Raw genomic sequence first — 23100 nt, forward strand, 5'->3', positions numbered from 1 at the left:
ACAACAAACTGTAAATTTCATGGCCCTGCAAAAAGATCAACCTTATAACTATAATCAAACAAGAAAAATAAAACATAATTTCAGATTTTCAGACATCTGCATCGAAAATTATCAGCAAGAAACAGTACTATCAGTCCCTTAATTCCTCATCGTTCAATTCTTCAAACTATATACCTTTTTCTTATCTCTTCATGATAATCACTTCATTAAGCAACGGAAGAGAAGAAGACCACAAAATTTCAAGAATCGAGAAGAGATGAGTGGAGCTTGCGTGGAGAATTATATGTTAAGACAGACAGCAGTTCACTGTGATTATTATTATAGGATAGTTACATAACTGAAAGGTTTAAATGTCAAGTGTCAAGAAAAGGCAGCTTTGATGTAAGAAACTTCCCAGGGACGACTTGGTCGTCTCCTCAGACTTGAGAGAAGACTTGGCGGGATCGGAATAGTCTACTGAAAGAGAGTTTCTCGTTCCCTGAGCTCCAATATCATAGTCTTCAATTCATCCTTGCATGAGGAATAAATTGCTACATTATTATTACAAGAAGAAAACATCATTCGAATAATGGAAAGAACATTATTTGCCACTATCCCATGAATCTATAAGTAGTAAATTCAGCTCTAAATTTCCACGCTCAGTTATAATGCAGTTAATATAGGGTATAATTCAAACTCATCTTTTAGGTACAATTTCCAATTGAGTACGGAGAGATAGAAACTATTTATATACACCAATTGCAAAATTTTAACTCAAATCAGGTGTGGTCGAACCTGAACCATTTATATTATAAGTGTAATGCGTTTGTTGTATAATTAGTGTACAGTTAAGAAAAAATGACCAATCACATGTCAAATGTATTACATTTACTGTCTAATTGATTTGATTCGTCCAAATTTGATTCCGACAAGAAATTTTGTACATCAATTACACATTTCTTGCAGCTATTGGTGATATTTTTAAAGATAAGAAGTGTAGAAATTTGTGGGTGTCAAGTGTTTGTTTTCTTGCTAGTACTTTCTCATTACATGAGGTCAATGAAAACAATTTCCTTGGAGGCATTTGTAAACTATATCAAAAAAGATAGGGCAGATGCTTATTCCTCTAAATATTTATTAATCATTTCTAATGTTAGAAAAGAAGACGAGAATTGATGAAAGCCCATAACTGTCCGAAGTATAATTGTCTTATTCGAGATCAAGAAAATACAACATTGACCAGGATTGAAGTAGTTGGAACTAATAATACCTGCTTCTACACCAAATGGAGGTATACACTCGCTCACGCGTGCATACACACATATATATTTTGTCTGAAAGCTCCAACCATCTACCTGTGCTGTTGACTATGCCCTTACATGCCTAATATAGACATCTAAGTGTTCTTCTTTCAATAATTATTGTACATCACCTCAATCTAGACTAAAATTGGCAACCTTCATCATGTCGCGTGTTTTCTGACCTCAAGCTACGACTTCTCTTCATCGGGCGGTGGACACTGCCCCGGAACAGAATCAGAATCAACAAAGAACTCCTCCACTGAAACATAGCCAGCCACAAGTAAGAGAAAACTATACCTAGAAATAAGAACCAGACACCGTTTGCTGCATGCCAACGGTTCATTTCAGACAAGAATACAATTAAGATTACTCGAAATGGTATCGTGTCTGCCACTTGTATGTCTTCATATTCATAAGTTTATACCACATGTAGAAAGTTGCAAGGGAAATCTTTCCCTGTGTTCTTACCTATATCCTCTTGCTCTGGAGAATCAAGTAGAATATCTGAATCTGAAGGCAAGAATGGAGAAGTAGGATAGTTTTCGAGGGCTCCTAAATCTGCAAATTTATTGTCAGCAACAGGCAGCATCGATTAAAATAAAAAGCCAGCTTTCCTAGTTTTCTTATGTTGACATAACATAAATGCTCCAAACAGGGTTTTTGTTAGAAGGAACCTTTGTCACTTTACTAAATTACCTCCTAAGTTCGATAAATCCGCTGTCAGATCTGGAAGGCTAAAGTCCCATGGAATCTGAGTCCAGGATCTTAGGGAATCTCTAGAATTCCCTGCTCCATTATCCGGCGGAAGCTGTAGCCCAACTGAACTTGCCGCTTCAGACGTAAAAGCTGAGTCAAGGACCGAAGATTCAACTCCCATGCCAGATATTTCTGATGCACTAAAGGGAAAATGGCCACTCGATGCCACTGATGTCGGGCTTACAGGCATATCTGAGATAGATGATACTGCATTATTTGGTGGCATAACGGGTGATAAATCAGCTGCATTGGTGTTGATTGCCGTACTGCAGAGAAAAGAATGACAAAATATCAGCAGAAGATGTTGTACGCCAAATAATCCAGGAAAATACACCCATTCTTGAAAATTTTTGTTTTGTTTGACCTCAGGAGTGGCACCTCTACAGTCCACTCCGGGAGGATTGAGCCCTGAGCTTGTGCAGCAGCCTTGATCCCTATAGCATACCCATAGAGACACTACAGCAGGAGCCTACCAAGAACCAAAGTCCTAAGCTTTTGACAGATAACCACAGATCAAGACATATATCTAGCCTTAGTACCAAACACCTTGGCAAGTATTCAAACCCACATCAAATGTGTGGCAACATTCAACCTTTACCACAACGATTGGTTGTCTAAAAAAATATCTTATGCACAATGTTTAGAACTTTAAATAGAAAAATAAGTTCATGATGCAAGTGTATATTAAGGATTCCTCACTCATTTCCAGAATTCATGTGCATTGGAAGAAAATTCCCTGGAGCAGGAACTCCATTGACAACGTGACAGCCAGAAGTTGAGTATCTCACAGGACCCACATGAGGTTGCCCTATAGCAGGAATTGGAGGCTGCTGCATGATTGGGTATCCCATGGGTAAGTTGTTGACTGCACTGCAGACAAGCGTCATTGAATAAAGAAGGCAATGTAATTTAGACTAATGCAACTCTACATGCAAATATGAAATTTTAATTCAAGTATTAGGTGATATGGGAGTTTCAATCTATTATTAACAGGCAGGAATATCTAATATAAAGATAGGAATAAATAAAGTCAATATACGCATCTGATCGCAATTGACAGTAAAGAATTTATCATGAATAATGATTCTTTCAATAGCTTTCAAAAATTAACTCTTTCACATTGAATATATCTGGTATAAGGACTTGATCTATCTTGCTCCTCTTATGAACTGAAAGAATAAAATATAGGTACAGCCGAAATAAACAATACAAGGTAAGATATACCAGGCATTGAATGAACACCATTGTGCATCGGAGCCAAAGGAACCTTTGGAGGCACTGGATACTTCATTACATGATACTGATGGTCAAGCAAGTGGTTGAATAAGATAATTTGTTTCTTCAATTTAAGCCTTATGTAGTAGGCCCGGAAAAAGTCCGCATTTTCGCATTTTCTTCTTCTAACTTCTGCCACACTGCAGTCAGGACGAACAGTACGAGGTAAATCATGAAAATAAAAGAATCACCATTACAGCTGTACATGCGCTAACCAAGCTATAGGGATGGAATGTCTCTTTGATAACTTGATGTTACCTACCTAATGTTGTGAAACCAGGATCTATCGTAGCGCGATTGAGAAGGGTCTTTACAACCTCATCTTTATTCATATACAATTGTAGACAGCGTTCAATCAAATTCTGAACCTACAGCACATTACAATAATAAAGCAATACAGAGAGTTGCAGCTTAAATTTTGTAGTGAAAGTCCAAAAGAATCAGAGAAAGCATAAAGAAATAGCATCCATACAAGTTCAATATCCTCTCGGGAAACTTTTCTGTGGTCATTACTTGACGCTGAAACTGAACCTGAGTCTGGTATGGGAGTGTCTGTGCCATTATTTGGTTGTACAGTTCTGGAATCATGTGAAACAAGATTAGAAGGCTTTATGTCCTCTGAGTTTTGCTGATCCTGTAAATAGTTCTTCAGACAGTTATAAGGAGGCTCAGTGAGGAATTCAAGCAAATATATAATTTTTTAAATCTAACAAAAGATTATATAGAGACAATGGGAATGGCCATGGATTTATGAAAGAAACTGCCAGCATTATTCATTTCTTTGTCCATATTCATGATTGATTTTGACATGAGGAGAAACAGAAGCAAATGAAACTTCCTCCTTTTCCTTGACCCTTTCCCGTTTCCTCACATGTAGGACGATTTAATTGTAGCATGAATACCAAGTTGCTGATCGTTTCAGCAGTATTTGACAACGTTTCAACTCTTATGCAAGATTTTCTACAACGTTTCAGCATTATTTGACATAATTGTAACTTAAACCAACAATGACATTTTTCTCCAGTTAAAAATAGAAAAAGTCAGACACAAACATCTTTCACAAGGGAATGTTGTCTATGGGAAAGCTAAAAGAAGCTGTAAGATGTAAGCGTTCAACCTGCACGTTCTTCATTTTAGCTGAAAGAATGCTGATGGTGGTCCTCCATTAGCTCAGCACCGTATAGCTTAACAGGAATCTCGAAGTTTTAAGTAGGTGAGCCACAACAGAATTAAGCACTTTTCCACCTGGGAAGGAAAAACCACGGTTAGATAATTTTACTGTCAAGATTCAGATACCGAATACAAAGGAATAAGCAACAGAACCAGATAACTGCAGATCTCAACAAAAAGAATTAACAAGTAAGCCATGCACTGTAGTGATCTAATTGTCAAGTTAAGATGCTAAGATTGGCTGATACCAGAAAAATTTATACTCTGCCTTTACTAAATAGTGGTCTGCATTATCTCATAAGTATTGCATTGGCAGCATCAAACTCAAAGAATGTATCTTCCATCCTGTGTGGCTTCAATAATAATCAGAAAATGAGTTGGAAAAAAGAAAATGGCCTGAACCAACAGATACAGTAATTAAGGAACATTAGTACTGTTTTATAACTCACAGGACAACAGTTACCACATTTCTTCACATACAACATCTTATCATGATTATTAAGAGTACATCAATTTGTAGCCCCGGATCTATTTGAATCTATGCCTGACTATCTCACACTCAAGAAATTGCATAGGACTTTGTAAAACATGCGTAAAAGGCATGAAGGAATAATCCTGTAAACCCCATTTGCTGGTACCTTTTGGACCAACACATCTATTTTCAGCCTTCCTCATCAAGCCCGATCCATGCGAATCACTCGACACCCACAAAAACTTATTTTTATACACATCTAAAATACTGAGGGCCAAGAGAATATCAGTTAGCCCCAAACCTTCAGGCATATTCCTATAATACAGAAACATTCTCATTCATATAGAAGAACATACATCTGCAAACTTCAATTGTATTCTGGATACACCTTAAACCAAAGAATTTGCACATTCCAAACCAAAATTTGTACTTGAAATAAGAAAAGCTCATCACTCCATCAAAACTTCAATCCATTTATATTTACGGAAATAAACACAACAAATCTTTCAGTCTTTTTACATATGTTCGTAATCAAGTTTAAATCCACCCTCATTTTTCAACTTTATCCCTATAATATAAAATAGCCAATCTGACTAGCTATCCATTTCCATTATGAACTCATAGAAAAGTGAAACAGTACAACCATTTTAAAAAAAAAAAACAGAAAAAACTGAAACAATCATAGCAGACCCACATACACAAATATTCAGAAAAATTAAAAGTACCTCCTCGACAGCTTTCCAACTTAAAATAGTCAGAAAGGTCCCAGCTTTAAGATTATATCGACAAATTCACATGCCCAGATAAGCAAACTGCAGAATTAAGCTCACAAATTCACTAAAGCTACACCAAAATCACTGAAACAGGGAAAAAGACTGAATCTTGAATATGCAAAATGAGAGGCAACAGTTCCCAAACTCTGCCCAGAATCTAGCTAAGCTCACATTGCAGAATCCAAGAAAGTGTATGCAAGATCAGTACGGAGAAGAAAATAGCAGCATTAGCTGAAAATCTGGGGAGAAATTTCAGTAGTTATGATGGGGCGGAGGATTTGCCTTGCGCAAAAATGGTGAATTTTGTTGAGTCTTGCAACTGTGAGGGGTTTTAATGTGGTTTAGCTGTTTGGCAGAGTGGAGAGAAGAAAGAAAAATCCAACCATGTAATCAACCAAAGACAAAATCTAATCTAACTACAACCAAATAGAAGCTCTCAATCTCGCTTACCTTAATTCACACAAACTTACTGCCATCCGCTAATCACTTCAAATCCCATCAAAATCTACTATTAATAATCATATAAATATTCCATATTAATAATTTTTATACAAAATATTCATATCTTTTATATATTTATAAAAATTATCTCTGACTGTAAAATGATAGGAATTGGTGTAATAATGTCGATATTTTAGAAAGTGGGTGCATGTGTAATTTGTTCAAAAAATGGGATCATTTATGTAAATATCGTCGATGTTTCTAACGAGTGTATATGCTATTTTTTAAAACACAATGACAATTATATAAATAGACGACATGTTAGGAAATATATATGCAATTATCCCTTTGTAAATTAAGATAAGTTAGGTTGCTCTTGAAATTTAAATAAAAATAATAATTACTGTATATTGACTGCTTCATGATGAAAATAACATAATTATTCCATTTGTCTTTTGTTCAAGATTTGATTGAAGTGAAAAGTTTGGGAGTCAAATTATGTACGATGACCTTTTGGAATGATAAATTAACAAATCCATGTACCTTAAAAACAAGTATTAAAAATTAAATTATATTTGAGGGTACATTACCCAATCCCGAGGGCCTCATTATTTTTGTGAAGATCACTGTCTATAGGCTCCTCTTGATACATTTCCCGCACGGTTTAATTGTTCTTTAAACTATAGTGTGGATCCTTTTGTATCCCTCCGGGTATGTCCGAAATACTCTGTAAATATTATTGGATGAATGAAAACTTACAATTCACAAAAAAAAAAAGTATTAAAAATTAAATAAGTATGAAAAGGGGCTGAAATTTTTAATAATTTATCATGTCCAATAAAAAAAGTCCTTTTTTTAATAATTAATGGTAATGAAATTCGAACTCATTATATCATATTTCGTGGGATTTTGATATTACATTAAACAATTACTTTATTTAAAAAGTTAAGCTGTCAAGAAAGAAAATTGTTCAATATTAATATTTGTACATGGTTTAATGCAATTTACCCTTTGTGATTGTAAATGAGCAAATTATCTTTTTATGGAAAAAAAATATTAATTTAAAAATACAGAAAGATAAATTATTAATTATTTTTTTATAAAGGATAATTTGCACATTTACAATATGATTGAGGACTAAATTGCATTTTTCCTAAATAAAAGGGAGAAATATAGGATTTCCCTTTTTTTCCACTCTAAGGGGAGAATATGTTTGTTAAAGAGTTTCTCAGTTCTTTTTTGTTTTTAGAATATCGATTATAATTATATTATAAATTTTCGTTATTAACCACTATGTCAATTACCATAATTTAATAATATTTAGAATTAATTTGTAAATACTATTGAATTAAACTATTAAAAAAATATAATATTTAATTATGATTTATAATAAATAGTCGTAGCAAATAGTTATTGACTACGACCATGCAATGGCTGTTGGCCATGATTTTTGCGAGGGTGGTTAAAAACCATGATAAATATTTTTATCACGACTCTTATTTATGGCAAATAATTTTTTCATGATGAAATATGATTTTCGACATTGATTTTATTTAACAATGATTAATAATAATTATTTTACCATGATTTTTAATCATAATTATTAATATTATAGCCAATACTAATTCTTTTCTAGTGAACTAATACCCACATATAATTGTTTTGAAAGATTATAAAATGTTAAAAGGTGTTCCGTAAAAGTTTTAAAAAATGAGTTTATGATATTAAAAAAATAAGATATTAAGAGATAAGGTTTTTTAAAGGAAAAATATTCTTTTAATTTTGATCATATTAATAATAAAATCGTTATCATTAACATCTTGCAATTTTTTAATTTTTTTATTAAAAACTTTAAGAATTTATTTTTAAAATAAAATTTAATATTTTATAAAAGTGAAAAAAAAATTAAATGAATAAACTTAACAAATGCATATTTGGAGTATTTCAATTATTTGAGGGGTCTAAGAAAATGACACCCATTTGTAGACTGCGAAATGCAATATCGACTTGTTCCCTGTTTGTTTTATCTACTTTTGTGTTCACTTGATGGGGGCCCACATCCTAGATCTCCTTACCCATCGGATTGATATTCTGATTAATGGGCTTGATGCATCCTGGGAAAGGTTTACAATAAATTGGGCTGGCTCAAAATCGATATTGACCAAATTAAAAAAGTTCAATTCATGATCTACTCATTAGTGTTCATAATTGATTTGAAGTGGTTTTAAGTCTTTAAATAAGTCTCAATTAAATGCATTTAAGTTCAGGCCTGGTCCATAAGTTGGCCCAATTGAGGCTCAGACCAGGTTGGGATCAGGTCCGAATATGTCTATTTTTTTTTATTATTATTATTATTTATGAAATTGAGGTATTCTTTTAAATAATTACTTAAATTTATGGTTGTATTATGAAATCATATAAAGAATAAAATCAAATCACAAAAAAAAAAAATAGTTAAGACTATATAATAAACTTTGATGCATGTGATTTTAGAATGGGTTCATAGTCTTTGAATCTTGATATCATATTTGGGCTAATTGAGTAAAAACTCTTGAAAAAGAGGACCTACAAATTCCTACCTGGTGAGGAGTCCTTTCAGGCTAAAGAGTCCAATCCCTTAAGGGCACTGATCAGGCTCGAAATCGCAGATCGCACTCCTGAGTCGTTGCCTACGTTCCGCTCCCAATCTCTAGTATTCTGAAAATGAAAGAAAACGTTATCTAGTCGGGTAAAGACCCGACGAAGATACTCCGACGAAGATACTCCGACGCTCAAGTCAGTATAGACAATAGTGAAAAGTATCAGTTGTAGAAATGTAAAAATTATTCTCTGTAAATGCCAAGCTCCAAAATTACCTTATTCCCTGAGTTTTCTTCTTCTTATACTGAACGCACCCATATGCTGACATGTCTCCCCACGATCTCCACTTATGCCCCATGATTATGTATAATGAGCTAAAAATCCGATATTATGGGCATTAATTATGCCATTAAATATCTAATCACCAGAGAACTAACACTCGGTCAAATCCCCTAGGTGCACAAAGTCGCTTTTGCCCCTTTGCTGGAGGATACATCTGTCTTTTTCTAACTTTCTCTCATCATTACTCCCCCACTTCTTGAGTGACATCATTTAAGAAGTCGAAAAGCCCCATCCGACTGTTGAGCTGATGATCTTGGAGTTTTTACGAGCTTCCACGTGTTGCTCATCGCCTCGTACCTCGATCCATGCCCCTCAAAAGGACAGGTGTCGCCTAGGGATTGGGCAACGGTCAAATTTAAAACCGCCTTCCCCAATATATATATACAAGTCCATTTCAAAATATCCCCATAGTTCCACACATATCAATCGAAGTCACTGCTCTGAAGAGTTTGATCCCAAGCTGCTCTCCTTCAACTCCCCGATCATCAAGCTTATTCCCAGGTACCATGTCTTCTCCTGATACTTCTAATATAGGGTCTAACTCCGCTGCTGTTTCTTCCTCCGCTCCTTCCAATATACTTCTTAGAGATTTAATACCCCCTAGGCGTAGGTCTCGTCCCAATAATCAAGTAAATAGGTCTAACTCCAATGAGGCTCGTACCTCTGAGAATTCCCAATTTATGTTGCAACGTAACCCTTGGATGGGAATAGTCAGTACTGTAAGGTTACAAATAAACAGCATTACCTGCTATCGGTATAATCCGAAGAAGATTTTAGTAGAAGAGATTCTCTGGCTCGCCCACCTAACTCCTGCTCCCCTCCAGGTGGAGGGTACTTTAGGTGGTATAATTTCTTTTACCCACTTCCTTCTTTTATAACAGCACTTTAACTAAAATCTTTTTCTTCCTGCAGTGACTATGGTGAGCCAGGCTCGCATAAACCAGCGCGTCAGGGCGGCCCAGGCTCGAGCTGCGGCCCAGCTTGCTCAACCTTCAACCGGTTCTACTCAACCAACTCCTGCTGCTTCCTCGACCCCTGAGGCCAATCTTCCTCTAGGCCCTATTACTATCGAGGTTGGTAGCGAAGAAACCCGATCACTTGGCCCCCCTCGCTAGCATCAACCCGTAATTCCTTCAAGTAGCGTGAGGTCGCGAGATCGCCCTTTGAACGAAGGAGACCTTGCTGAATCCTCGAGGAAGTGAAAATCTCGCGGCAAGTCCCCTCTTCTACCTAACCAGATTAGGGCGCGATCTCAATCTGGTGAGGAGGAACTACACTCCGAGGAGGCTAGGTTAGAGGAAGAGAGGAACATGGATGTGTTGCGAGGTGTTACTGAATGCTGGAGAACTGCTAGATTAGACCTCCGAAGTCCAGATCATCCCATAGCTCGCTTAGAGGGTGATAAGTGGATTCCGGATTGGTAAATCTCCCCCCAAAGTTCCATTTTCAAGACCCGATCGGGTCAAGACTCCTGGGAGCTATACGATGCAAGTTGCCTTCCTTGTGATCAAGCTGCCCTTTTGCAGACCTCATTTACTCGAATGGAAGAGCATTGTGCTCATTCTCTAGTTCAGGTACCTCTTCTTTCACTCCCCTCTTTTTACTTAAACCTTACTGACGCCAACTTTTTCTTTTTAGGCGGCCAACTTTGTTCGGGGTTTAACTTTAAAATGTGCTAGCTTTCGGCAAAACCATCTCATGGCCGATCGTGCAAACCGAGAGTTGAGGGCCAAGCTTAATGCATTTTCTGCTAAGGAGGAAGAGTGGTCGACGTCAAGGTCGTCGATGGAGGCTCGTATCAAGGAGCTAGAAACCTAAATGGACTCCGAAGTATCTAAAGCCGCTGCTGCTGGGGAAAAGAGAGGTTTTGAAGGAGGCCACGCAGCGGAAAAAATTGCAGGAGCCATTGAAGGATGTGAGGCCTTCTTAAGGTCAGAGGAATTCGCGCATCAAGTTCGTGAAATCCGCCTTAAAGGTGTCGGGGATTTTCTAAAAGCCACTACCTTCGACTCGGCCGTTGAGATTAAGGCGGCAGACTACCTGATGCAAGGCTTTGATCGCTGCAAGTCCCAGGTTATTCTCCTTAAATTTGCCTCTGATTTTGACGTTTCCCACCTCAACCCTAGCCTCGATGCCAATCTTCAACCCTTTCTGGATGACGATACTCCCCCTGCAGCTGATGATGAGTTTGCTGTCCTCCTTGAAGAAATTGAGAATATGTAGCCTTTCTTCAATTTTATCTTTATTTTTAGAATCCTGTAATTTGTTCAACTTTCCTTGGAACTAACTATCTGGTAACGTTGCGATCGTGATGAATGATCTTTCATAGATTCAATCTATTTCAGCTGATATAATTTGCTTATATAAAACATAATAGAACTATTCGCTGAAATTCCAAAGAACCTGGAGCATAAATAATCTTTCACAGATTATAATTTTATTCGCCTTTTTCAGGCCACAATTCAGCCTTTCACAGGTTACAACTTATACCAATCTTCTTCAAACTTTACATTCATAATATTTCACAGATTATTCTTTCCCATAGCTAATTTTGATCAGTAACGAATATCTTTCAACTAGCCTTTCTCAGGCAACGATCTAAACATAGACTCTCTTAAGATTTCGTATGTTCCAAGGTCGTGGTAATTCCTTGCCTTGAATATCTTGTAGCTTGTACATTCCTTTACCCACGATCGATGACTTTAAATGGTCCTTCCCAATTGGGGTCGAGCTTCCCTACGTGCTTTGAAACCTCTACTCTTCTTAATACCAAATCTCCAACTTGCAGCGATCTGGGTCTCAGATTCTTGTTATGACCTCTCAACATCAAACTTTTATGGTGCAGCATCTTCACTCGTGCCGCATCTCTTCTTTCTTCCAACATATCCAGGTCGAAGCCCATAATCCTCTGCGATTCTTCTCCTATTTCTGCAAGAATCACAGTTTCAGAACCATAAACTAAAGAAAAGGGAGTTTCACCTGTTGAAGACCTCGGGGTCGTTCTGTAAGCCCATAGTACTCCAGGAAGCTCGTTGCTCCAATCTTTCTTCGAACTCAACCTGGCCTTCAAATGCTGCAGTATGGTCCTATTAGTCACCTCTGTTTGACCGTTCGCTTGGGGGTGCCCCACAGCCGTGAAATTCTGTTGTATCTTCAACTCCTGGAGCCATGAAGTTATCTGTCTCCCTTGGAATTGTGTCCCATTATCAGATATCAACACTCTTGGAATTCCAAACCTGCATACTATATTTTTCCATATAAAATTTATGGCTTCCCTTTCCGTGATTTTTGATACTGCCTCTGCCTCAACCCATTTAGAGAAGTACTCTACTACTACTATAACAAACTTCTTTTGAGCTCGAGCAAGAGGGAATGGTCCCAGTATATCTATGCCCCATTGGTCGAATGGGCATGTAACCAAGATGGGGGTCACAGGCACTGCAGGCGTGTGGATCTGAGAAGCGTATTTCTGACATTTCTCACACCTTCGTACAAATTACTTAGAATCTTTCACTAACGTCGGCCAAAAATACCCTTGTCGGGCCACTTTCTGAGCTAACGATCTGGCCCCAGAGTGATTTCCACAACTACCATCATGAATTTCCCGTTGCACATACCTTGCTTGTGAATCATCCAAACATTTAAGGAGAGGTCCTTCTACTGTCCTTTTATATAATTGCGTACCTATTAACGCGAATCTAGGGGCTTTAAACTTTATTCGTCGAGCGTGCGCAAGGTCGATAGGTAAGGTCCCATCCTTAAGGTATGCTGTGATTTCTTCTATCCATGGACATTTCGAACTCACAATATTAGTTTCCGACCGCTCTGAGATCGTTGATCGCTCTTTTATCATCACTGTGATTTTCCTATCCTTGATTCCTGCCAACATAGCCCCAAATTTCGACAAAGCGTCAGCCCTTTCATTTTCACTCCTCGGGATTTGTTGGATAGAACACTTGGAGAATTTCTGCATCCATTCCCTTGATTTCTTTAGGTATTCCATCATCGACTTTTCTGGTCTCATACGTCCCTTCGATCTGCATAGCGACCAATTGTGAATCTGTAAAGACTTCAAGGACTTGCGCTCCAGCTTCGAACGCTAACTCCAGACCTAGGACTAAGGCCTCATACTCGGCTTCATTATTCGTTGTAAAGAAAGATAATCGCACAACGACCTCGATCTCAATACCTCCTGGTCCCTCGATCAGTATCCCCGCGCCTCCATTGTTAGCGTTGGAGGATCCATCAACATGTAACATCCAAGTCCCTGGGTCCTCTGACGCGCCGGATACCTCTATCATAAAGTCAGCTAAGATCTGAGCTCTCTCTGCTGTTCTGCCTTGGTAAGTAATGTCGAACTCCCCCAATTCGACCGTCCACTTTATCATTCTACCCGAGGCCTCTGGCCGCGAAAGGATATTTCTGAGGGGATGATTCGTACCTACCACTATCTTATGCGACTGAAAATACGGTCTCAATTTCCTGGCGGTCACCACAACAGCTAATGCCAATTTTTCGATCTCAGCATATCTCATCTCAACATTCTACTCACATAATTGGATTCTGGATTTTATTCTCTTCTTTTATAAGTAGCGAACTAACAGCGTTATCTGAAACAGCTAAATAAAGGTACAATATATCCCCTTCTTTCGGATTCGCCAAAAGAGGTGGCGACTTCAAATAATTTTTTAATTCCTGGAAGGTTTGCTCTCATTCATCGGTCCAATCAAACCCTTTTACTTTCCTCAATATCTTAAAGAAATGTAAATTGCGATCAGCAGATCTAGAAATAAAACGATTAAGAGAGGCAATCCTACCTGTTAGTTTCTGGACCTCTTTGAGGGATGTGGGTGACTTCAAATTCAGTATGGCCTCTATCTTCTCGGGGTTCGCTTCTATTCCCCTCTCGCTGACCATGTAGCCAAGAAATTTTCCTCCAGCAACACCGAACGTACATTTATTTGGATTGAGTTTCATCCCATGTTCCCTCATGATAGCAAAAGTTATCTTCAAATGCTCCAAGTGTTCGTCTGGATTATGACTCTTAACGAGCATGTCGTCCACACACACCTCCATGGTCTTCCCAATTTGCTGAGCAAACATCTTGTTCACCAACCTCTGGTAAGTTGCCCCTGCATTTTTCAATCCAAAAGGCATAACATTATAACAAAAAATACCCCGATCAGTCACAAAAGAGGTTTTTATGCGATCTTCCGATGCCATATAAATTTGATGGTATCCTTGATACGCGTCCATCATAGAGAAAACTTCGTATCCCGTCGTTAAATCCACTAGAACATCAATCCTCGGTAATGGGTAAGGATCTTTCGGGCACGCCTTATTTAGATCTGTAAAAACAGTACACATTCTCCATTTGCCAGCTGGTTTTGGTACCAATACCACATTGGCTAACCAGTCAGTGTATTGAACCTCGGACACATAGCCCGCTCTCAGTAGCTTATTTACTTCTCCCTCGATGATGGTATTTTTCTCACCTCCAAAGGTTCGTTTCTTCTGTTGAACAGGTTGAATCGAGGGGTCGACATTCAACCTATGTACTATCACTTCAGGGTTTATACCTCTAAAATCCGATGGGTCCCAAGCGAACATATCAACATTACTCCTCAAGAACGCGATCATGACACCCTCGAATTGTTCCAGGTTGGATCCTATCTTTGTTGTCTTCGAAGGATCTCCTTGTATCAACTCAACCTCTTTGTGTCCAATAGGTTCTAGTCTCCCTGTCTTCAGTGTCTGCCATTCTTCCTTATTTGCTTCTTGAAGTTTCCTTTTTTCTTTCTTCTCGCCCTTTCCCAGGGACAAGTTGTAACATCTCTTCGCTTCGATCTGGTCGCACACGACCTCCCCTATCCCGTGTTGAGTGGGGAACTTCATCTTGAGATGGTACGTTGACACTACTGCCCTGAAAGAATTAAGCCTGGGCCTCCCTAGGATAATATTATAAGAAAAAGACATGTCAACAACAAGAAATTTTACCATCAATGTTTTACGTTTAGGCTCTTCTCCAAGGGATGCGGGTAAGTCTACTGTCCCCAGTGACGCGACCTTGCCTCTTCCAAAACCGACCAACGGGGTACCCGCTGGTTCCATCTTTATGTTCTCAAGCCCTATCTTACTTAGCACGTCTTTGAATATTATATCCGCTGAGCTCCCATTATCTATCAACACCTTATGGACTGTGAAATTCGCAATGTCCATCTTTATTACCATAGGGTCGTTATCTGTCCCGATTCTCTCTCCTGCATCTCGATCTCCGAACACGATCTCGGGGTTGACTGCCACGTTCACCATTTGTTTACGTCGTTCCAACCTACTTTCTCTTTCAAACCTCCTTCTGGCTCTCCTCGACCATCCTTCTGATCCCCAGCTATCGTATGGATGATGCCTTTCACAGGCGCATTCTCCCCTACTTTCTGATCCTCCCTTTCCGTTGCCCAACTCAACCTTCTGTCCCTGCTCCTCGACCTGCCTCGTCGATCACCTGTTTTTTCATCAAAATTATGAAGGTTCTGCCTCCTGAAAATACTCTTGCCAAACCAACCGCTCGATTTCATCTTTCAACTGGTAGCATTCCTCTGTATCATGTCCTCTCTCTCTGTGAAACCGATAATATTTGTTCGAATACCTTTTTGCTGGGGTAACCCTTGTATGCTTTGGCCATCTCAATATATTATCTTTTTCCACCAATATGAGAGCTTTGGCTCTTGTCATATTTAAGGCGTATACTTGCTGTATTTTGACTGGTAAGGTGGTTCTCTTTCCTTCTCCCTCTTAGATCGTATATCTCATTCTTTACCAGAATGACCTCCCTCTCTTGCCTACTCCGATGCAACCCTCCATTCCTCGTCTTTCATTGCATTCATCTCCTCTTCATCGATGTATTTTTGTGCTACAGCCATCAATTGCTCCACATCAGCCGGTGGGTCTCTTGCCAAAGCAGAGGCAAAAACCCCTTTCTTCAACCCATGGATGATGATACTAGTCATCATATCTATCCTGAGATCCTGCACTTCTAATGTTTCATTGTTGAAACGCCCCATAAAACTTCTCAAACTTTCATTCTCTCCCTGCCGAATGGTGAATAAATGCGTGGCTGAGCGTTTTTGCTTTCTCTTACTCGCAAAATGGAATGCGAATTTTTGCACCAGCTGTTCGTGCAATTCTATGCTGCCCAGGAGCAGATTCCTGAACCACTTTTGAGCTTTTCCTGTCAGAGTAGTAACAAACAATTTAGCGATAATGGAGCTTGATTGTCCATAGAGATTCATTACCATGTCGAAGGCAGCCAAATGCTCTTGGGGTCACGTGTTCCATTGTATTTTAGGAGATCTGGCATCCTAAAGCTCGGATTAACAGTTTCGATAAGTATCTTGTTACAGAAAGGCGAGTTGCGATTGTGTGCCACCATTTCCCCTCGTTTCTTGAGCTCATCTATTTGCTTTCCCAGCAAAGCTATTTGTTTGCTTACGTTGTCTACCTTAGCTCGCGATATAGCTGGTCCCCTTGGAAGACTTCGACCTTTACTGCTGGACCCGACCTCCAAAGGGGAGTGATACTTCTTACTCGCCTCCCTTTTACTCGTCTCCTCGGAATCTCGCCCCACATCTCTTACCTGGAACAACCTTTTTCCTGCTAACTCCCTTTCCAGTGGAGTAGTTGTTCTCCTTTCATATGCAACAATGTCGTTTCTTCCGGCTTCTTCCATCATCTGTTGCAACTCCTGACGTCTTAAGTGTACGGTTGGTTCTCGGTCATCCAACGGAGTCTCCATTTCAGGCATGTTCTCCTTAGAGCGTCCTTCCATAATCTACTTGCGTTCCCACAGACGGCGCCAAAATGATCAGGCTCGAAATCGCGGATCGCACTCCTGAGTCGTTGCCTACATTCCGCTCTCGATCTCTAGTATTTTGAAAATGAAAGAAAACGTTATCTAGTCGGGTAAAGACCCGACGAAGATACTCCGACGCTCAAGTCAGTATAGACAATAGGTAAAAGTATCAGTTGTAGAAATGTATAAATTATTCTCTGTAAATGTCAAGCTCCAAAATTACCTTATTCCCTGAGATTTTCTTCTTCTTATACTGCACGTAGCCATATGCTGACGTGTCTCCCCACGATCTCCCCTTATGCCCCATGATTATGTATAATGCACTAAAATTCCGGTATTATGGGCATTAATTATGCCATTAAATATCTAATCACCAAAGAACTAACACTCGGTCAAATCCCCTAGGTGCACAAAGTCGCTTTTGCCTCTTTGCTGGAGGATACATCTGTCTTTTTCTAACTTTCTCTCATCAGGCACCTTCCTTCCTTCGAGCTATCTTTGAGAGCCTTCGGACTGGGTTTCCCCTTTAGGCCAAGCTTGATAAGGTATACTTCCTCTTTGGACAAGCTCTAATGTGGGGGGCTCTCTCTTGGGCTAGCCTAGTGGGCCCCCTGGGCCAGATCAGATTGTAGGGTGCCCCTTTCTTGTGTTAAACCTGGCGACCTAGGCCAGCTGACTTTCTCCTATTGTCTAAGTGCGAAGTGCCGACGACCCTTGGTGCTTGCAAACACACATCACACAATATATTATCACACATACTGAGACTGCGGCAGTAACTGGCACAATAACCGTATTCCAGAACAAAAGGTATTTCCGAGGTTTATTTTAAAAAATTTCTCTTGTTTCTATTCACCATTCTTCACTTCTTTTTCCTTTTTTCTTCAAATATATACATATATATATATATTATAGTTGTTTTTTTTTTGTCTGTTCTAACTACGTAGAAAATTCTAGAATTTTCTGAAATTTATTTAGTTTTGGATTTTGTCTGTCAGACCTTAAAATCTGACAGTTCTGAAAGTACGTCTGGTTGAACTGTGTATTTCAAATTATTATTATTTTTTTATAATGTCTATAAAAAATAATTTCGATATAGAATTGTCTGTTTAATTAATACAGCATGAGGCTAGATCAAAAAGAAAAATTATAGCCTGAGGAGCCTTGTAGCTTGAAGCCATGGTTATAGTCACAATAAGGATGCAAAATATCCTGTAGTTATAGTCATATATTTATATCAAATAACTTGAGTACTTGAGCATAAAATGAAAATTGGCATTCACTAACTAAACTTGGACAACTCTCTTCTGATTTGTGGCGAACGAGAATGTTGTAATGCAAAATTTTGCAAGAAAAGATTATGCCAAGAATGATATCGTTGCAAAGATTTTCTCACATGAACTATGTGTAAGAGTATCAAATGATGTTTGGACCTAGCATTTTTTCTTGGACCAATCCCTATTAGGTCATACCCATCTTTCAGTCCTCCCACTCTAAGGAGGAAGGATGCCCCCTAAATCCTTAGGCCATGTTTACTTTTTTGCACTATTTAGCCCCCCTCGGGATTAACTTGGGATTGTATGTTGGATTGTGACGTATGGGATGGACTGCAATCCGTTTCTATGTTGGGATAAAATGCGGGTTGTATCCTTGCAATCCCGTTTACGATCATGTATTACTTCCACACATAACTTTCAATTTTACGTTTTTGCCCCCTCCATTTTACAAAATTAACGGCCTCAGATTTCCCCCAAAGCCCCCTCCGCCCAACTTCGTCTTCGGCCTTCCTCCTCTTTCCTCAATTTCTGCTCCAACATCGTTCGGCCGCGACCTGCTTTCGTTAATCCCCACCGTTGGAGTCGACGATTTCGTCCGCCCTAATCTCGGAGTTAGGCGTTATCGAAACCTTTCCCTCATTCATCAACATGATATGTGCACCACTTATAATCTTTAGCTGATCATTATCTCGAGTTTTAGGGTTTCCGAACTTCCGTATTCTCCCTTCCCAGGCAGGCACTTCCGTAGCTTCCCAACCTTTGCCGAACATATCCGAAGAGGTAATTGCAACTCTTTATTTATTACGTTTACCCACATTCAAGTCTGCAGTTCGGATTTCAAATTTGTTGTACATTTTCTGTTATACCTCACTTACTACTTCACAGAGCGCCAAAAATACTTTTTAGCCAGTCGCAGCTATATTTCATTTGTGCTTAATAGCTTTGCTCTATGTCAAACATTTGTCATACACCTGCTACCCGCCCTGTTATTTGTGAGAGGCGCTATTCCACTTACATCGTACTGTATCTCTAAATAACACGGCTACTGTTCGATAGTCCTGTACGTCGATGTTGCTAAACACATTACTTGTCATTACATATTACACATATACGATGTTTAGCTTACCAGGTGGTTCCTAATGTCCTGACGGTTCATACCTGAACTGTTACTATGTAGGCCATCGATGATGGATATCCCTCGTTCGAAAAACAAATTCGGCACTAGCGACTCCGAAGGTGGGACCTACAGTGGGTACCGTTCTTACGCGTCAACCGAACCTGTTGTTCGTTTTTGCCGTTGTGGTAGGGATGTTATCTTACGCACCTCGTGGACTACACTAAATCCGGGACGCCGATTTCGCGGTTGCCCTGGTCACGAGGTATGTTCTTTCAATACAAAGTTACTCATGCGCATACAATGATCACTTGACATCCCGTTAATACTATAATCAACATCAATAGAGGATTCCTGCATTGGTGCCCATCTGTAATGTAATACCTCTACATATATGCCTCACGTTCAAGTCTTTCTAATCAGGATCAGTACTACCGCACTTTCCAATGGGTGGATCCCCCCATGTGCCGCAGGTCAAAAGAGATAATCCCAAGACTCTTGAATTGTATCTCCGAGTACGAAATCCGGATGAAACGTCTGAATGCTCGCCTACAAATGGAGGAGACTCGCCGTCGTAGATTAATGAATTATGTGATCATCTCAAACATTGTTTGGCTATTGTTTGTGTTTATTGCGTTCAACATCTAACCTTTCTTATTCACTCCTTTTCTGTATCACTTTCTCATAGCCGAGGCAGTTCATCCACCCTTTACTTTTTGCTATTTATCTGAAACCATGCCCTGCCGTGCACAAGTAAGTTCTCGCCAATCATACGGTTTAGTCAATTTTAAACTTTGCCTTCCCCACTATATATGCATGAAATTCCACATGCTCTGACGACTATTATGTTTGACATCGTTCGTATATATAGCTTCGGCTTCATGTGTACACTGCATATTACTAACACTTCACTTTGGGACTTCGATTCGGGTATTCCATTGTATGGTGAAGTGTGCAACACTTATCATGTTTTTTATTAAAACATGTTAACTTCTATTTTCTCTATACATGCCGAATATTCCAACTTCTCTCATCTAACTTTTGTACTGCATTCAAAGCTTCCAACTACCCATCCACCAACTACTTCATTTATGGTACAGTCACTTTTAGGATTAACTATGTAGCTGCAGGTGTGAATAAATTTCATGAGAAATGTTCAAAATGCCAGCGTGTTGCACTTGGTTAGATACCAATTGCAACTGCATTTACCACTAATGCTTGTTAGGCCCTACACCACTACCACACTGTGCGATTAATTACTAACATCTAACTTAATGTAATGCGACATGACGGAATAATCAGTGGGGGGTTTCTCCCTTTGGCCACACCGATGTCTGCACAGTCCTCTCCATCCATTGGCCAAAACATGAATGCATTATTCCCCAGCATTCTCTATAAATGGGACTACAACCTCCATTCCCGATTTGCAACTTGCCTTTTCTACTTATGTACATCCCTCACCAGCCTTTTTATGTAAATACCGCATGATGTGGCCAGATGGGTTCTATTACCAGCGTTACATGTTCTATTGTTCAAAATGGACAAAGGACATGGAGTCAACGTTCACTACGAAACTCTTGCACCATGCGAATAGAGGCCGTTTTCACCCTGACCATGAGAACATCTTCGCGATAACTGATGCGTTGCAAGCTGTCCATAAAGTTCACGGTATTAAGATTGATATTGGGTGGGGAAAATACGTCGTAAAATTTCTACGGGAGAGGCATGATGTGTTTCGCAGGTTGATTGCTCAGCGGGATGTAGTCTGCAACGCTAGGCTACGGTTCGTTACGGCACTGGACTCAACCTGGAAGGAGTTCTGCAAGGTGATCTTAGTTTATATAAAAATTACATACATGTTTCTTTTTCAGTATATTGCTGGCAACCATTTCATTTGTGCACTTGAGTTGTTTGTCCTGTATCACTTTGTATTGGCAGGAATCGCGTATCGCGAAATGCTATGTCAATGCTTATGAGGATAGGTGCGACGATCTCTGTAAGCTCTTTGCCCAACCGGTAGACTTTGACTCCGGTTCTCTTGACAATACCACTAATGAAACGGCAGATGGTGATTCGAAGGAACCCTCTGATCCTACTGTCAGTCTTCACCCTTCCGAGCTTGTCGGAGTTGCCCAAAAGGACCCTTGCCCTTACGGCTATGTCTTAGATAGCCCTACTTCGAGCTCATCCCTCTGGAATTTCTGCGATGATTTCTACCGGTACGATGATGATGCAGACTCGTTGCAGCCATTGCCAGGTGTTCCAATGCCTCGCCAGAAATTCGAAGCCACAAAGTGTCTGAGCCCTCCCGCTGCACAGACTGAACGCCAAGCAAGCTCTACAGCGTCGAATCGAACTCCAGTAAAGAAGGTTGAATGAGGCAAGGAGATTTTTCAGTGCGTTCTGTTGGGGCAGCCTTATGAAATGGTTTGAGGAAGTTTCTTTTGGATGTTCCTGTCGTTCATGCATGCATGCGAGCAATATTATTAAGTATTGTAGATATACCTATACATATACATATGTATTAATGTAGGTAGGACATTTTGCGGACTTGTTGTTGGGACTTCTATTGTCTATTGCCAACATTGTCCCATTCCGCCCTAAGTTACTTAAGTTTTACTTGTACAATGCCTACAACTGGTTTTCGTTCTGTATAACCATGTAGCCCACTAATTCCAACTGTCGTATAAAGCAGTGAATGTTTGCCCGCCACTGTTGCAGGTGGTCGTTTTCGGTATTATAAGATTCCCTGCGTTCCATTTGTTCTGTGGACCTCCTCCACGTGTTAATCGTACTATCCGTACTACCGTACTCGTTATACTAAGCAATGACTACACAGATGATTACCAGTATTCACCCAACTTTAAATAACCTCTCGTTAGCAGGCTCGACTCCTGTTTTCTTCGTTAATGCTTCTACCAATAGGCCATTTGCAATGTCAACTCCTGTATACTTTATTCGTAAATTAATGAACCTAACATCTTATTACTAATTATGCGTAGGGGGTATTACCTTTGTCTCTCTGTGGTACAAATGTCAACTGTATGTGTTATAAATTACAACATGTACCTCGTCTACAAGTTCACTGCGTTATAATTAAATATGATCACAGTACGCATCCAAATCACACTACGACGGCACTATGTCTTCCTCACACTTTCCGCCTTACTTACGCGGCTAATTATGCCACTGTGATCTGCACTTCTCTATTCTAACCCGACTACAATACCCCATCCTTTAAAACCCATGTCCCCTCCCTTTTCCCGAAGAGGGCAACAATCTATTTACAAACCTTACTCACCTTCTTTCTCCTTTCTTTCTGTTCCCCCACCTCAGTCCGCTGCTAACTTCGCGCTATGCCGCGTCGCAAGTACTCCATGGGTCAATCGCGATATTTTTATACCCCAACATGGAGCAAAAAAGTCGACATCGCGTTCTGCACTTACCTCCACATCCATGCGCGCATGGGTAGTCCATAGTTGAACACGTTAAATCCCGATAACTACGCATTCAGAAACTCTGCGGCTTCGGTGAACCAGTATGCCGGGCGCTCCTGGTCTTATGATTTCCTCTATTCGATACTCAGCCTCCTGCGGTTGAGATTTGACACTTTCGATAAATTGCTATAGGAAACAAACATTCGCTGGAACCAGAGGGCGAATAGGATATCCGGACCAAGAGAAGACTGGCGCCGGATCATACAGGTATGACTTCAACCATCTGCATTCCGACCATCCTTTTCTTTCTGAGTTCTAACTTTCTGCTTCGAAAACA

At 39.6% G+C, this 23100-nt stretch overlaps 1 protein-coding gene and 1 pseudogene across 1 annotated transcript in view; both read right to left on the reverse strand.

Annotated features, from left to right (window-relative positions):
* LOC105173088 (cyclic nucleotide-gated ion channel 1) overlaps positions 1–527 on the reverse strand; it is a gene marked incomplete in the record, with an annotated part of 3784 nt that extends 3257 nt beyond the window's left edge. The window contains 2 exon segments of the mRNA XM_020697570.1: positions 6–25; positions 175–527.
* Positions 1128–6161, reverse strand: LOC105173089 (annotated as a pseudogene).

The sequence above is a fragment of the Sesamum indicum genome, linkage group LG11 (genome assembly GCF_000512975.1).
Source record: "Sesamum indicum cultivar Zhongzhi No. 13 linkage group LG11, S_indicum_v1.0, whole genome shotgun sequence".
NCBI lineage: Eukaryota > Viridiplantae > Streptophyta > Magnoliopsida > Lamiales > Pedaliaceae > Sesamum > Sesamum indicum.